This window comes from Rattus norvegicus, chromosome 9 (assembly GCF_036323735.1).
Source record: "Rattus norvegicus strain BN/NHsdMcwi chromosome 9, GRCr8, whole genome shotgun sequence".
Lineage (NCBI taxonomy): Eukaryota > Metazoa > Chordata > Mammalia > Rodentia > Muridae > Rattus > Rattus norvegicus.
Genome location: NC_086027.1, coordinates 25,093,850 through 25,110,406, shown reverse-complemented (window position 1 = coordinate 25,110,406; position 16,557 = coordinate 25,093,850). Strand labels below are relative to the sequence as shown.

General features: G+C 43.4%; 1 protein-coding gene across 4 annotated transcripts in view; it reads left to right on the top strand.

Moving 5' to 3' along the window:
* The window catches only part of Adgrf5 (adhesion G protein-coupled receptor F5), a 113,185-nt gene that overhangs the window by 17,639 nt on the left and 78,989 nt on the right, over nt 1–16,557 (top strand). The window lies entirely within an intron of this gene.

Genomic DNA, 16,557 nt, shown 5'->3' with positions numbered 1-16,557 from the left:
CTGCTAAACGAAGACCCCCCCCCACTTAAGGATTTGGCTAATATTCCCAGTTGACTGAGATTGATTGATTGGCTCCATTTTAGCCTCAAAAACTAACCCATAAAACTTTAACAACTGTAAACGCACATACTCACACGTTCATGGAGATACATTAGTGATTCAAGGAGGTCATGTATGTGGGTCTTAGCTATGGACTTATACCACACTGTAGAAAGAAACAGAGGAGAAAGAAGAAAACCATTAGTAACCATGAAAGAACTAAGACAATTTGGAGAGCAAGAGAGGAGGAAAGGAGAGAAGAGAGAAAGAATAGGAATTTGACTGTGTGTGTGGAGGTGTCTAAGCAGAGAAGTGTCTTAGGTCCTTCTGGTTCTTTCCTTGCTAGCATTAAGGCTCTGACACTTACCAGGCTCAGCTCTGAGCACTCACTGTGAATAACGTCATTTAACGACACAATTATACTACAGCCTCCATTTCACAGGCTAGAAAACTGAGCAAAGGCAAGGTTAAATAGCTTGCCACCCCTCCAGAGTTAGTAAACGGTAGAATGTTTACCCCATGCAATATGGTGTCACAGCCCAAGTTCTCACTTCTTCTAGAACTCTAATAATATACCAGCTCAAGGATCATTCACACACATGAATGAACACCTCTTCTCTGGATCGCATAGTGCAAGGTGCTCAACTGAAAAGTGGGCAAACACTAATGGGGTAGGGATACTACCAGAAGCAGAGAGCCTAAGAATAGATCTTTGCAGGGTGGTCGGTCTAGCTCCTCAGACAGAAGGAAGAAGGGGCGGTCACACAGCCGGGGAGAGTCCCTGCAGCAATGACTGGCCCACGAAGGCCGAGGGAAGGCAACGCATCAGAGACAACAGCCGTTTTCAGACGTTTATGTATCAAATACAAGGCATTCACATATAAAATCATCATTTCACACACCAAGAATTCTTGTCCACTGTGTCACAATAATACTGGATGGAATGGGTAAGGAGTAGGAAAAGACAAAGCTGGCTGAGGGAACAGAAGTTGTAATGACTAAGGGGTTTCTCCAGAGATCAGTGTGTGTGTGTGTGTGTGTGTGTGTGTGTGTGTGTGTGTGTGTGTGTGTGTGTGTGTTGGGGAAAAGGACAGATGCACCATGGATTAACTCAAGAGCTCCTCTCACTGCCAGCTTTTATCTAAGGGCACTGGGAGACTGTGGTTGCCTCACTTAAGGCTAGGAACCTTTTCTGTGTGAGAAACGATTGAATAAGGCAACCTCTATTCTTCCATAACTACTAAATATGTAGAACCACCATGGAGCTTAATACAATGCTAGTTTCTAAGGCCTGCTTCTGGTTTTAGATTCTAGAGTCTGCTTAGGATTTTGTAACTAGACCCCACCCTGACACACACACACACACACACACACACACACACACACACACACACACACACACACACACCACCCTGATGGAATCCGCCTTCTGACACACACGTTAGAGCCACCACTATGCAAATCAAGCTTAGTCTCCCGAGGGTGAAGGCCAGGAATTTGCCAAAAGCACTTGGGTCTTCTTGGGTCATAGGTCACATTAAAATTAGAAATGTCCTCTGAGGAAGATCACTAATTCTCTTTTTGCTTTAGACGCTTCTTTTGTTTTTAAACATTTCTCTAATTTCATGAAACCCCAATCCAAATATCTCTGATATTCTGGTCCATCTCGGTCTGGAAGGGGTCAAAATATGGTCACTTATAGGGTTCTTTGGAATCTTAAGAATTGGTCCTTCGAAACCTCTGTTTGCAAAGCAGGAAGCCAATTGTTGCCCAGAATAAACACTTGAATCGAGCAATCTGCTCCTTTGGAGGGCTTTCGTGCTGCCGCGTTTAAGCAACCTTTCGTCATCTAGTGGAGTTTGAAACCAAGTCTTTATGGAATGGCCAGTGAAGGTGAAGACAGGTCTGAAAGTCTGAGTGGGATCTGCTAGCCAAGAGAAAATACATCCTTCCTGCTGTTGTTTCCTTCTGAGGAGATAAGGCAGGAAGAGTCTAGGAAACCAAGCTCACTGACAAGAAAGGGTTGGAAGGATGGATGGGAAGGAATTTGTTTGTTCCCTAACCCCTATCCCCCACCCCTGCTCCTTTGTTTACAGGGTTGGGGGTAAGGGGTGGAGCTAAAACCCTCTGATATCTCTGAGGGGCATGCCAGGAGCATGGATGCTATAAAAGATCAACTAAAAATCTTTGATACGTAAGGTTTAAAAGGGAATTTAGGCCTTGTCAAGACAGCTGGGTGGGTACAGATACTTGCTACCAAATCTGTGTTAGCACATCGGAATTAGAGAACCAAATCCCCAAAAGTTACCCTCTGACCAAAATGCTCAAGGGTATGCCCCTTTCAAAACTACCATAGTGATGTCCTTTGGCTAAGGAAGGGTTTATGTGGTGAATGTGGAAAGTGGTTTTGTGGCCTTTGTGGGGTTAAGAATGTCCATTTTCCCCAAACACACAAGTTAAACTGAAAATCAGGTTTCCTCAAAGCAACTCTTGCTCGAAGCATTTCTGGTTCTCAAGATGCTTACTATGAGCTTGGAAGGAGAGCAGACAGCCCTGGAGGGCTCTCTGCTAAGAGGCCCCAAGACACACACGGAGAGGCAGAGGCTCTGAGAAATGAAACTGAGTAATGCAGTTCCGAAAATTCCGGTAATACCAGCCATGGGAGCTTCCTGCCTGAAATCCCAGCCCTCGGGAGATAGAAATGGGCGGATTAGAAATTAGAAATTCAGGGTCATCCTCAGCTACATAGCAAGTTTAATATCAGCCTGGGCTACAGGAGATCGTGACTTAGAGACAACGCACAAGAATAAAACACAAAGAGGCCTGAGCTGGTGAGGATGGCTATGTAGGTGTAAGGGGTAATGAGGGAGGATTTCACAACAGGGAAGAAAGAGAGACCCATGACTTTACCACTAATACTCAGACATACACACGTACTCACAATCTTGTACTGTCTTTGCCTCATTTTTTGCTCAACAAATTACAGAAATGACCTGTTTATTTGTCTGCATTGCTTTTCCAGTGAGGCTCTTATAGGGGAAAAATGCCATTGTGACAAGTTAAGGGAAGAAGTGAAGCAGCTAAGTCAATAGGTGACTTGAAGCATGGAAAAGCTGCCCATGTAGTGGCTTCTCCTTGGGCAAAAAGTGGCACGAAGGTAGCAGGGTGAGAAGAGGTATCATAAGAACTTGGTAAGACCCATGACTGTGGGCAAAGAGCTCCCTCTGGATCAGAAGCTGAGAATTGTTTCCTGCACTGCAGCGTGACCAAAGAGAAGAAGAGTAAATTCTGCAATATCCCTTTCTGCAGTGTTCCTAATGCTTCCCAGGGTCAGCAGGGAAGAGGAGAGCCTGTCTCTGAGAGTTGCTTCATCCCTTTTATGAGCAATGCTTTATGGAAGCTATGATGATGTAGAATAGGGCACTGAGCATGACTCCAAAAGACAGAGATGGACCTGGAGGGGAAGCTAAGGGTGACCTGTACTCTTCAGTTGCTATAGTTACGGCTTCTTCTTATGTTCTGGCCCACTGTCTCAGGTGGCCTACTAGATCTCTCCTGGGGCTAGTACTTTAGGCAGATGTGGAAGAAAGGAAGGAGATGGATTGGCATCTAGATGACCCAGTGCCTAGGCTGAACCTCCCAGACCTTTGCTTTTCTTTTTATTCACATTGTAGTTTGCTAACTCTGAACAATGCCACACCCCCTGCCTCTGTACAGAAAGCAGCAGTGTACCTGAAGGTACGCCAAGGGTTGGTATCAGCAGGTGCTAGGCACATGAGAGAATGTAGCCACAGCGGCCCCCACTTGCTTGGACAGCGGGCAGCTCAAGGTTCCACCCTTACCCTTTGGTGGCTGAATCTGCGTTTCATCGTCTCTAAAATGATGTACATGATCTCTTTCCAACATCCAAGGGGTTATGGAGATCTGATTCTGTGATTGGCATGGTACACAAAGGCAGTAGCTGCCACCAAGCGTTTTTCTTCTCTTTCATAAGTATGTTATTTTTATTATTCTTTTTTGGAGAACTTCCTATATGTATGCATTGCATTTTGGTCATATGCAAACCCGTTCCCTTTCCCTAACTTCTCCCACACCTATTTCCATCCTTCTAAGCACCCCGGCTTCAAATCCTCTTTTCGTTGTTTTCGAGTTTGATTTGTGCTGCCTTTATACTCACATGTAGAGCCATGAGCTGGAGCATGGTCCAGCTACTACAGACCACACCCTTAAAGAAAACTGTCTCTCCCTTCCCCAGAAGCCATCAACTGGCTAGAGATGGAGGGCTGGAAGCTCTGTTCTCCTCTGTTCTAGAACCCTCCCTGGCTTGATCTCCTGCAGGTCTTGTACAGGCAACTGCAGCTCCTGGTGAGAAAATAAGATTTCTGAAATTGACAGAGGTATGCAATTGTTGCTTGAGGCTGTGCCTCCTGCACTGGGGCAGTCTGTTCCACAATCATGATTAGAGGGTCAGGAGGTAGGAAGACAGCCTGTCCCAGTGGTCTGTTTCACCCCTGTTCCCTAGCAAGACTTCCTGTTTCCTTCCTCTAGGGTCAGGGAGAGTCAAAGCTTGTTTGCCTCTAGACACTGCATACCATACTTAAAAAAAAAAGTGGCCAGAGGGCCTAGAAACGAGAATTTTGTTGCTTTCCTTCCTCTTAGGGAGATGTTTCCAGGCAGAGCTAGTCAGGGGCAGGTAGGGAGACTTAGGGAAATGAAGAGATAAGATTAGCTTCTTCTGGAGGAGAGAGAAGACCTTGGTGAGCCTTAGGATTTATGTGGTCTTCCTGTTCTGTGAATAATCACTCCATTTCTACCTGACTTGAATAGGTCCATCCTCTACCTACCTTTGTATATGTGTCCTGAAAAGATCGCTCCAAGTTCCCAAGGAGGACACTAATGAAGACAGAGCTAGTGACCTTTAGAGCCATTCCCACTGAGTGGTAAGGGGACCCTGTGTGCAATTTGGGTGAAATGTCTACAGAGCATTTAGAACAAATGAAAGATGAATCGAAGTCCAAAACAATCAGCACAGCTGTAAATTCTAAACAATGATAAAAACAAACTCTTTGTTATTCTGAGTTTAAAAAATTGCTTACATCAATGAGTTCTGACATATTATCCATGTTCTGTTATAGTATGTGTGCCTTTTTTTTCTTAAGCATATATTCTAGCCAGTGGTGACAGTGTATTTCTTTAATACCAATTCTCTAGAGGAAGAGGCAGAAGCAGGAGAATATCTGTGAGTTTGAGGCTAGTGTGGTCTACATAGCAAGTTGCAGGCCATCCAGGGCTCCATGGTAAGGCCTTATCTTAAGGAAAGAAAAAGGCATATTCAACATTGGAGTTAAATCATGCAATTTTCATTTATATGATGACCCCTGACACATAAAGACTAGCTACTCTGTTTGTTTTAATCCTACATGACTGGGGATTGCAGAGATGGCTCAGTAGTTAAGTTCTCTTGCTGTTTTTCCAGCTGAGGACCTGGACTGATACCAAGTAGCTCACCATAGCTTTTAATTCAAAGTTCAGGAAATCTGAAATTACTCTTCTGTTTTCTGTAGTTACCTATATCATATGGTGCACACACAGAGAGACACAAACTCAGAAATAAATACAAATACTAGAAAGTCAATAAAAATAAGTAGGCTCAACTACAGAGAACTGTTGGGGATTGCCTCAAGTGTCTCTAACTCCTGCAGGATGACCAAGATCCTCATTTGAAATATAGATTTTAAAAGTAAGCCATGGAGCTAGGGTCATAGCTTAGCTGGTAGAGTATTTTACTAGCATGAACAAAGCACTCAGTTCCACCCCAGCACCAAATAAATCATGCACAGTGGCCCCCATTTAGGAGGCAGAGGAAGCAGAGGTTCAGGGTCATCTTGGGCTACACTGTGTTCAAGGCCAACACAGGCTACATGTGGCTCTTTGGGAAAACAGTGGTTAGCCATATTAGTGGTGGGAAAGACAAAGACACTGGGCAGGAATCACTATGCGACCAAGAGTTTTTGTTTATGTTTAAACATAGATAAGTACAAAGTTCATACTTAAAATTTTCACTTGCTTAATAATATTTTATAGAGAAATGCTTTCTGTTTTAGTTAATTTTCAACTTAATAACTAGTGAAGAAAAATTTTATTTTCAGATAAAACTAGGAGGATATCCCAGAAGTTGTAACTGTACTAAAATATTTTCCTAATGTCTGTGTGGCCCTAGGTTCAATCCCTAGCATTTCAGGGGTGGAGTCAGGGGAGGAGAAGGCCAACTCAATGAAAAGAGAAAAATTTAAGAAATGACCTGGTCTAGCTGTTAAATATGCCAAAATCTTTCATGACCCACAATTATGTGTGTATCAGCTGTCTCTTTCTCCCAAATTGCAATGGTGAAGTTTGAGTGTTTATGACGTTCAGATACATGTGTACACACACACACACACACACATGCACACACACACACACACATACACACACATACACACACATACACACACACATGCACACACGCATGCACACACACTCACACCTATAGCTGTACCTTCATGTGTGCATTTGTGTGGAAAGACTAGAAACATAAATGGCTTTCTCATCTCACATTCTAGGTCAGATGAGGCAAACTGGAGGGGTGTGGGCCTGGAATAGTCCTGTAATTGTTGATCTGTAGCTGTGTTTTGTGTACTAACTTTCAATTCCAAAAATAGCTTCATGGTCCCAAGAGGCAAACACTGATAAATGAAAGGCAGTGTAATTAGGAAAAGTCTTGAACTTGGAAACCCAGCCTCTTCCTTGTGCTGGGGTAGGTTATCAGAGCTGTGGCAGGATGGGCAATCTCCACAGGGCAAGACATCAGTTTTCACAATGCTAGGTCACTCCAAAGAGCAGTAACAGCCACCATGAACACCCTTCCCTCTAACTTTGTACCCTGTCTCAAAAACCTAGGGCTAGGCTAGAACCCAGGACAATTCACCTTTGTATCCACCAGTTTGATTAAGAGGACAATGGCAAGGTCAGCTCTTGTCTTAGAACTTCCCTTAATTGTAAACGGAGTAGGCACCATACCTGTGTGGTGTACTTATGTATGCCATGGCTGTGTAAGCATGACTTCCATCTGGGAAGGCAAATGATTCAGTTGTTTTATAGGCAAGCCATTAGAGACTAATGCTTTTCCCTAGAATGAGAACAAGTTATTCTGAATGTATGTGAGTACAGTCTGGAAGTAATGTGCCATTACATTCTTAAAGAATTTACAAAAGGTAACAACAAAAAAAGGTGTCCTTTCTTTACCAAGACCTTCTTAACTAGTTTCCCCAAGGCACACCCATAGACTCCCATTTTTTTTTCAGCCTTCCTCATCTCTAGGCTTTTAAAAAGCACAAGGATTCAAACTTCAAAAAATTTGTTTCTCAATTGTGCTTTATTTTCTGTTTTCACCACCACTACCTCCAACCTTAACTTTGGGCTTCTTCTTAACCAGCCTATCTTTGGCCACTTCTCAGGACTAAATTTCATAGTCATTGTTGTTTATAGATAGGAGGAGTCATTGGCCAATCCTTTTTATATTTCTGTCTCAAGCAAACATCTTCACCATGCCTGACATATGATAGATTTAAAGCAGCTTTTTAAAAAGATTATATCATTGCCAAAGAAAGAGAACATAAAGGCAGAGGTCTTGGAGTCAAGACCTTGGGTAGGTGGGTGGGTGGCAATTGTTACTACTGAGAAACCCTTTTGTGGTTGACCAGAAGGCTGTGCTGACTTGTTATTGCACCCTTGCCTTTTACATTTTGGTAAACTTGCAGTTTGAGCTTTCCCCTGAGAAACAATTTTCTTTACCAAAGATGTCCTTTGTAGATGTAAGGTTGGCTATACAGCTAGTAATAGGGATTTCATTGAGGTTTCATTGTCATAGGAAAAGTTCATATGGATATATTGTGACAGTTAATCTCAGTTATTTATTCAATGAAATCTACGATCACCTGAGATATGGGTCTCTCATCATGCTTATGAACGGTTATCCTTATTAGATTAATTAAGGAGAGAAAATTGCCTAGTGTGGGTGACGCCATTCCCTTAGCTAGGATTCTGGACTGTGTATGAAAGAGAAAGCAAACTGAGCATAAGTGACCATTGTTCTCTGCTTCCTAATTGAAGAAGACACAGTTTGACAACCTGCTTCAAATTGCTGCTTTGACCATGATGGACTGTTCTTCAGCCTAATATGCTAGGCAAGAGCTCTACCAACTGAGCTAGCTCCCCAGTCCTTAGGTTTTCTTTTTGCAATTGACAAGGAAGCCAGAGAAGAGGTAAGGCAGAAATCTACTTAATGGACTCTGGTTAGGTTTGCAGTGACAGTAGCAGAGGAGTGTTGCAGTGAGTCAGGGGAGAGGAACAGGGGCTCCTGTCAAGGGAAGAGTGTCATTCTAGAGCACACTGGTAGGGCTGCCTGTAGTGTCTAGAATGAGGGAATGGAACCCAGAGCCATGAGGAGGAAGAAGGTCATCAGGTGAAGTAGTAGCATGCTTCTGTCCTAAACCACAGGAAGAATAACAAACAAACTAACAAACAAACAAACAAACCAACAATGACAACAAAACCCAACTAGAGATGTATGGAACAGCAGGAGACTTTTATCATTTAATTAATTTTTCCCAAGTAGGTTATTAGTAGGAGGAGGTTTGTGGTGGCTAGTTGGAAAATTAGTATCAACTATAGAACGGCCAGCAGACATGACTTTAGAGATCTCACGGAGAGGTAGCAGGAAGGGGATGAATTTATGTGCCAACGGCATGCCAGCCCTCAGGCACCTTTAGAAATCTGTTTTGAAATCCTACCTCCTGACCTACTTGCTTGTCTCTGACCTCTATTCTTTATTACTCTTTCATACAGAATCTTCAACTCCAGACCTACATTAATTCACACTAACATGCAACCCACTGGGATTAGAAATGGAGAACATGTTAGCCTGTCACAACTATGGAGTCGGGGGACAAGCTATTCTATTATTGAGGTCCACTTGTTTGCCAAACTATAATTTCAGAAATAAAGAGGTGAGGCAGTGGACTTAGGTTCCTTTGTTTGCTTCCACTCCTGCCACAGAGAGACTGGAAAAATGGCTCAGTGGGTGAATTGAGTTTTGATCCACAACACCCATATAAAAACCAGGCAAACTGAGAGGTATCTTTAACCCCTGTCCTTGGGGTGGGGGCTGGGTGGGAACAGGTAGATCCCAATGGCTCACTGGCTAGTCAGTTTAGCTGAATCAGTGAACTCCAGGTTGAGGGAGAGATGTGGTCTGAAAAAAATAAGGTAAGAACGGACCAAGGAAGATACCTGTTACCATCTGGGTCCCACTAGCCACTCTCGCACACATACTCGTGCAAACACACACACACACACACACACACACACACACACACACACACACACACACACGCAACAGAAGTGGCCATTTCTGTTCCGGTGTCAATTGGTATCATGTCATTCAGACCGCAACTGTGCCAGTCACTATAGGTATTGCAACACGCTAACACTACTCAACATTCTCCCATGGAAGGAGGCAGGGAGATAAACTTATTTATCAAGTCATTTAAGATGTTACTTATTAATCTATTTGGCTCTAATTAAATCATAAATCTAGACGTCGTAGCTCATGCCTGTTATTTTAGCAGCCAGGAGGCTGAGACATATGAGTGTCAAGAGATTGAGACCAGCCTAAGTTATATGCCATGACTTTTTATGAATGATAAATAAATAAATAAATAAATAAATAAATAAAATAAAATACAATCAGGAAAGAGCATAATGAAAAGACCACAGGGCTACTCTAAGCTGTATTCAGAAACGGCCCCTCCATCTTGGATATCACATATGTGACCTTTCTGCCTGCATCTCTTTGGAAATGTTGAAACTCAAAATCAAGAAATAAAGTGATTTTGAGAGAGAACCAGAGCAACTTACCCCGGAGGTGCCTGTGAAGAGTGGGGAGATTTTTATTAGTGGGATGAAGAGTAGAATATTATGTTGTCTCAAAGAGTGAAGAACTGACCAGAGGGGCAGTGCTTGGGAAAGAAGAGAGAAGTTCGCTGGTTTCAGTGTGGGAACCATACCCTGGAGAGTTGGTGGAAGCCCTTAGCAGAACAGTGTTACTCCAAGTATGTTTTATAAATACATCTCTGATCCCTCCCTGACCCCCGACTGTTCATGCACATTTCCTGTGTATCCCAAGGAATTCACAGAATCTATTTTTTTTGTTTCACTTACTTCCATTTTTTGTACCCACTGAGCCTATGTGGAAAGTGGGGTTCCTTTAGGCTGAGGAACACAGAGTACCCATGCCATTAAGAGTGCACAGGTGTCAGAGGATGACTTCTAATGGTTAGGTTCTGCTTGGTTCTAGAATCTGCTCCTATGAGGGCCAGTTTTCTACTCCACAAGTTCCTGTGGTAGTCCCCTATTCTCCAGCATCTTCCTTATTAGAACCCGTGAGAGTCTATTGAAAACACCATAGCCACACTATAGCCTAGGATTCTGTCTAGGGAGGACCAAGCAATAACAGGGCATTCTATGTCCTTGATCTAAGTTTGGATAGATGGACTTCTTTCTGAAACAATGCTAGCCAGTTGATGTCTCAATGGGGAAGGTTTAGTTATGGACATTGTCTAAGAAAGAAGTCTCTTCTATATCCTCTATGGTGCTGATGCTACTTGAACTTTAGAGAAGCCGGGGCCTGGGCAGTGTGTGTGGTTGGGAGTTGTTGAAGAAGAGAAGGAAATAATGTTGTTAATGGAACTGTGGTTTGAACATGTATGTAAAATATCATGTATATTAATAAACAGATAAGGGATACATGTTGGCAGGTACTTGATTTACCTCTCTAGGACAGAGACGTCTTGTGACTTTTCCTTTGTGACCCACTATTCTGCTTTAACTCTTTTTCCAGGGAAATAAAGGATAAGGGACTATGTCTGAAGGGAATGGAGAGTACTTGGTTATAAAATTAAGAGAACTGCATGGAAAGACAATAAGAGCTAATTCTATTCTGGCTCTTACTCTAACAAGGGACTGTCACCTTGGTTGAGTCTTTTAGCTTCCCCTTAACACAGGTAGTAGGAACAAACTGTCATCTGTTGTAAAGTTTAGTTTCATTGTCAATTTGACAGAATCAACAATCACTTGAAAAAAATTTTCTTTTTAGAAAGTTAATCATTTTATTTGTTTACATTTCAAATGATATCTCCCTTCCTGGTTTCCCCTCTACAACCCCCTCATCCCATCCTCCATTTCCCTTGCCTCTGTGAGGGTGCTCTTCCACCCACTCTCACCTCATCTCTCTAGCAACCCCCTATGCTGGGGCATCAAGCCTCCACAAGACAAAGGGCCTCCCCTCCAATTGATATCAGATAAAGTCATCCTCTGCTACATATGCTGCTGAAGTCATAGATCCCTCCATGTATACCCTTTGGTTGGTGGTTTAGTTCCTGGGAGTTCTGGGTGGTTCGAAAAAAGAGTCTTAATGAGAAATTATTTAGATCAAGTTGGACAGGGGGTATATCTGTGGGGGTTGTTTTGAATGTTAACTGAATTAGGAAGACCATCCTACAACTGGTGGTATCATTCCCTAGGCTGGACCTTGAATCTTATTAGGTGAAGAAAAGTAGTAAACAAGCAAGTATCAGGGGTGTATTCATTCATCTTTATTGTTGATGGGGCATGTGACTGGGGTAGCTGCTTGATTTCCTCCCTGGACTTCTAAAATGATGGACTGTGACCTGAAATTGTAAGACAAATAAACTCCTTTCCCAACAAGTCTCTTTGACAGAGTGTTTTTATCACAGTGACAGAAGGGAACCTAGGATACCTGAGCTCCTGTTAATCCTTTCTTGATTTTGATTTTTCTCCCTCTGTGCATGAATCTTTGGCTTCTATTTGTCTGGTAGCTTGGGCAATGTGGCTGCTTTGTAGTCATGTTAATCATGTTAGGAAATTACACTTATCGTAAAGGACAGTGTTTTCTTTTTTCAAAGGTAGAATAGAGGGGATCATCAGAAATGATGTGGCCCTGAAAAAAACTGAGAATAGTGGAAAGGGCATAGGAGAAGCACTCTGAAGGGCTGAACCTAGAGTCCCCCGTCACTCACTGTCAGTCACTGAGTACATTATCTGCTGACTCACAGCATCTGCCCCAGGATGTACCACAGAAGAACCCAGGTGCTTAACCTGTGTGTCCAGGCATTAACATGTAGACCTCAAGAGGGAAAGTACAGCTTCCTTCTCAACAGGTTCCTTCTCAGACCAAGACCAAACGGAATGGCAGGTCCTTCAACCCTGCTCTCCTCATGATGCTAGGGGAGGAAATGTGGAAGGAAGAGCAAGTGGCAAATGTAGTTACCCACTAACTCTGATGTCATGTGCGTCATTGCCGAGGCACTTGAGTAACACCATAGGACCAGCCAGCACTTTTCCTTCCAGTAGGAATGATGTCACCTCAGAGAACTGAAGATTGTGTTTGAGGGTTCATGTCAGCTTCTCCCAAGTAGAGGTCAAGAAGGGTCAAGTGAGGGTTGCTGTAGGTCACTGCACCAAGTTTCTTCTCCCAGAAAGACAGGGAAGGTAGCAGAACCTAATGTAGGTTTCTATTAGGAGTGCATTTGGGATTCTGTCAGAGGTCGCAGGTTTTACCGGAGGCACCAAGTAGTAGATGTTGACAACTGCATTCAGCTGGTTCAGAAGGTGGAAGAGATGGGATTTTCCACTGCAAAATACCACCACCATTGAGATCTATAGTGATGAATGCTTAGAAGAATGGGTATGCCACAGTGAGTGGAGCAATAACCTTGGAGGCCAGGGCCGAGCACAGACATGTCCAGTGCCTTCAGTGTTGGCTCCACCACAATATGCACACCATGAATGGTGATCACGCCGTGTGTGTGCTATAAAACAGCTTAGCTGTTTGCTCTTGCCTTCTTTGCATAAGGACAGGTCAGTGACAGACACAGCTGACCTTGTGCCATGTTGGGCCTACAAAGGTTGCCAAAACCTGATTATTGACAGAAAAAAAGGGGACTGATTGACCCATTAACATGTGAAAGGAGCAGTGTTTTCCCTTGGGTTTGCGGGTATTCTTTTCGAATCCTGCTTTGTGTGACTCGTCCAGATGTGTTATGTTCAAATAGTCTTATCCAGGGACTCGGGGGTCCTTGTCTCTTCTCTTGGGGATGTTATTCTCTAACAGGAGATGGCCAGCGACACCAGCAGGGCTGTGGGTTTGGGCTGGAAGGATGGAGAGGGCCAAGGGCACTAGGATAGCTCATTTAGAGGGTTATGTACCTGAGGTCCTGTTGAAATCCCAGTTGGCAACGGTGCACGGGCAGTCAGGCGTAATGGTCAGGGTTCTGGGCCATGACAGAGACAGACATTTGAGAGTCATCATACAAGTATTTAAGGCAAAGTGGAGACTGCCTGGGGACACTTGGCAACACGGAAGCATTCCAAAGTTGAAGCCATGGGATACGTAGCAAAGAACAGGAACAAGCCAGGAGAACTGACAGCAGCTTCCATTGAGCATCTGCCACTCCCATAGCAGAGCCAAGGTGTAAAAGAAATCCTACCAGTCCCTCCCTCAAAGTGCTTACAGTCAGTGCACCGAAATGATCATTTTACTGCGGACTGATAGGGGGAACCACACCTCTGAGGCTTGTGGGAGGCATGGGGTGGGGAGAGGAGCACTTGGCTTAGGACAGGAGAGCTAGGATGGTCTTGGAGAAAATCTCACCCATAAACTTACAGAGAGAAAGTAGCATTTTGAGTGAAGAAGGGAGTGGGGGACAGAAGAATCAAATGACTTGTCCTATACTAGGAAATACACAGGGACTGCCGCTGAAATTCTTGCCTGGGTAAGTAAAGCAGGAGGTCTGTCTTCTGTAGGGCTGCACTGGCATGTAAGACGCTGCTGCTAACAAACACGAGTCACACAACCGATGGATTATTAACTCTGGCTGTGTCCGTAGTCTGCTGAGGTCTGAGCTCAACTTGTCACCAACCCCAACATCCTAGAGCTAGAGAGAATGGTTCCTCTACTGTCCAAAGGCACCCGGACCTGAACCAAGACAAGGTGGTCTGTCAGTTAACTGTGAGCTGCAGTTGACACCATATGGCCGTTCCATTTCCCACCGGGCTTTGTTTTCCCTGCAGAGTGTTAGATTAGCACAGAGTGTTCCTAGTGCCAGCGGCAGAGGGCGGGGGTTGGGGGGAAGGAAAGGGAAAGCCACTTCGTCAATTCTCATTCCACATCAGAGAGCCAGCTACAATGGAGCCATCAAAGCAGCTGACCATTGTAAATAATATAATAATATAATATAATATAATGTAATATAATATAGTATAATATAATATAATGTAATATAATATAGTATAATACAATATAATGTAATATAATATAGTATAATATAATATAATATAAATTTGTCTAAGAGCTCACGCTATTGGCAGGCTTTATTCTTCAGGCAAAAATCCATCCAATTCAAGCTATAGAATGCAGCTGAGGCTACAGGTAGAATGATACATTATAGGGGGTTCATGCTTTTGTCGCCCAAACACAAACTTCTCTTAATTTTGTTTTTGTATACTTGAATTCAGCCGACCTTGCATTGAAACAGTTTGGAAAACAATCCCATCTGCGCTGAACGTGAACAGAACCTCTCCTCTTGCCGTCGTCTTTCAAACAATAAGGAATGATAGATATTCTCACAGCAAACAGCTGGATAGATACATTACATTGGCTAACGGAGGAATTTAGGTGATTTAACTCATGCAGGCTGTGTGTGGATGCTACACTGTTTTATGTGAAGGACTTGTGCATCCTTACACGTTAGAATCTTCTGGGGCTCCTAGAACTGATCCCTGAGGGGTGATTTCCTCTAGCTTTTGTCTCCAGGTCCATCGATACTTGCTCTCTGCCCTGCAAAGACAGAATAGTCAGAAGGCAAGATGAACAGAGAGAAAGGGTGTCCGAGTAGAACAGGGAGAGAGTTGTTGAGAAAGAGGAAGTAGGCTCCATGTCTCCAGTCCAGGCCTCTAAACTTTTTATTCATCAGTTAAGTGTGTGTGTGTGTGTGTGTGTGTGTGTGTGTGTGTATGTGTTTGTGTGTGTGTATATGTGTGTGAGTGTGTGTGTTTGTGTGTGTATGTGTGTGTATGTGTGTGTGTGAGTGTGTGTGTGTTTGTGTGTGTATATGTGTGTGTTTGTGTGTGTATATGTGTGTGAGTGTGTGTGTTTGTGTGTGTATATGTGTGTATGTGTGTGTGTGAGTGTGTGTGTTTGTGTGTGTATGTGTGTGTATGTGTGTGTGTGAGTGTGTGTGTTTGTGTGTGTATATGTGTGTATGTGTGTGTGTGAGTGTGTGTGTTTGTGTGTGTATATGTGTGTATGTGTGTGTGTGAGTGTGTGTGTGTTTGTGTGTGTATATGTGTGTGTGTGTGTGTTTGTGTGTGTGTATATGTGTGTGAGTGTGTGTGTTTGTGTGTGTATGTGTGTGTATGTGTGTGTGTGAGTGTGTGTGTGTTTGTGTGTGTATATGTGTGTGTGTGTGTATATGTGTGTGAGTGTGTGTGTGTTTGTGTGTGTGTATATGTGTGTGAGTGTGTGTGTGTTTGTGTGTGTATGTGTGTGTGTGAGTGTGTGTGTTTGTGTGTGTATATGTGTGTGTGTGTGTGTTTGTGTGTGTATGTGTGTGTATGTGTGTGTGTGAGTGTGTGTGTGTGTGTGTATGTGTTTGTGTGTGTGTATATGTGTGTGAGTGTGTGTGTTTGTGTGTGTTTGTGTGTGTATGTGTGTGTGTGAGTGTGTGTGTTTGTGTGTGTATATGTGTGTGAGTGTGTGTGTGTTTGTGTGTGTATATGTGTGTATGTGTGTGTGTGAGTGTGTGTGTGTTTGTGTGTGTATATGTGTGTGTGTGTGTGTGTGCATGCATGCACTCATACTTGTGTCAAGACATGCCTGTAGAGGTCAGAGGACAATTTAATAGAGCTGATTTTCTCCATTTACCTTTGCCGGGGCTTGAGGGATAGAACTCACTTCTTTAGGTTTGCACGGTAAAAGCTTTTCCATGCCGATCCACCTCCCTGGCCCATCCAACCTAGGATTTTAGTTTTTCCAAATGATCCACAACAAAGCCTATGTCTATATAGTTTTTCTTAATCATAGTTCCATGCAGTACAACTAAATTTTAATACCTTCAAGTCATATATACGGGACTATGACTAGGCATTGGGGGGGACCATGTTTTGAATCCTTATATTCAGGCTGTGGGATCGCTGCCCTGACAGTACAGGGTTTTCTCTAATACATGGCGTTATCTGGGATTGCTTACTTTCCACACAGATTCCTGTGCCCCAGCAGGACCTTAGAGTTTCAGAAATTGAGCAGTGTTTCTCTCTCTCTCTCTCTCTCTCTCTCTCTCTCTCACACACACACACACACACACACACACACACACACCACACACGTTCAATCAATAACAG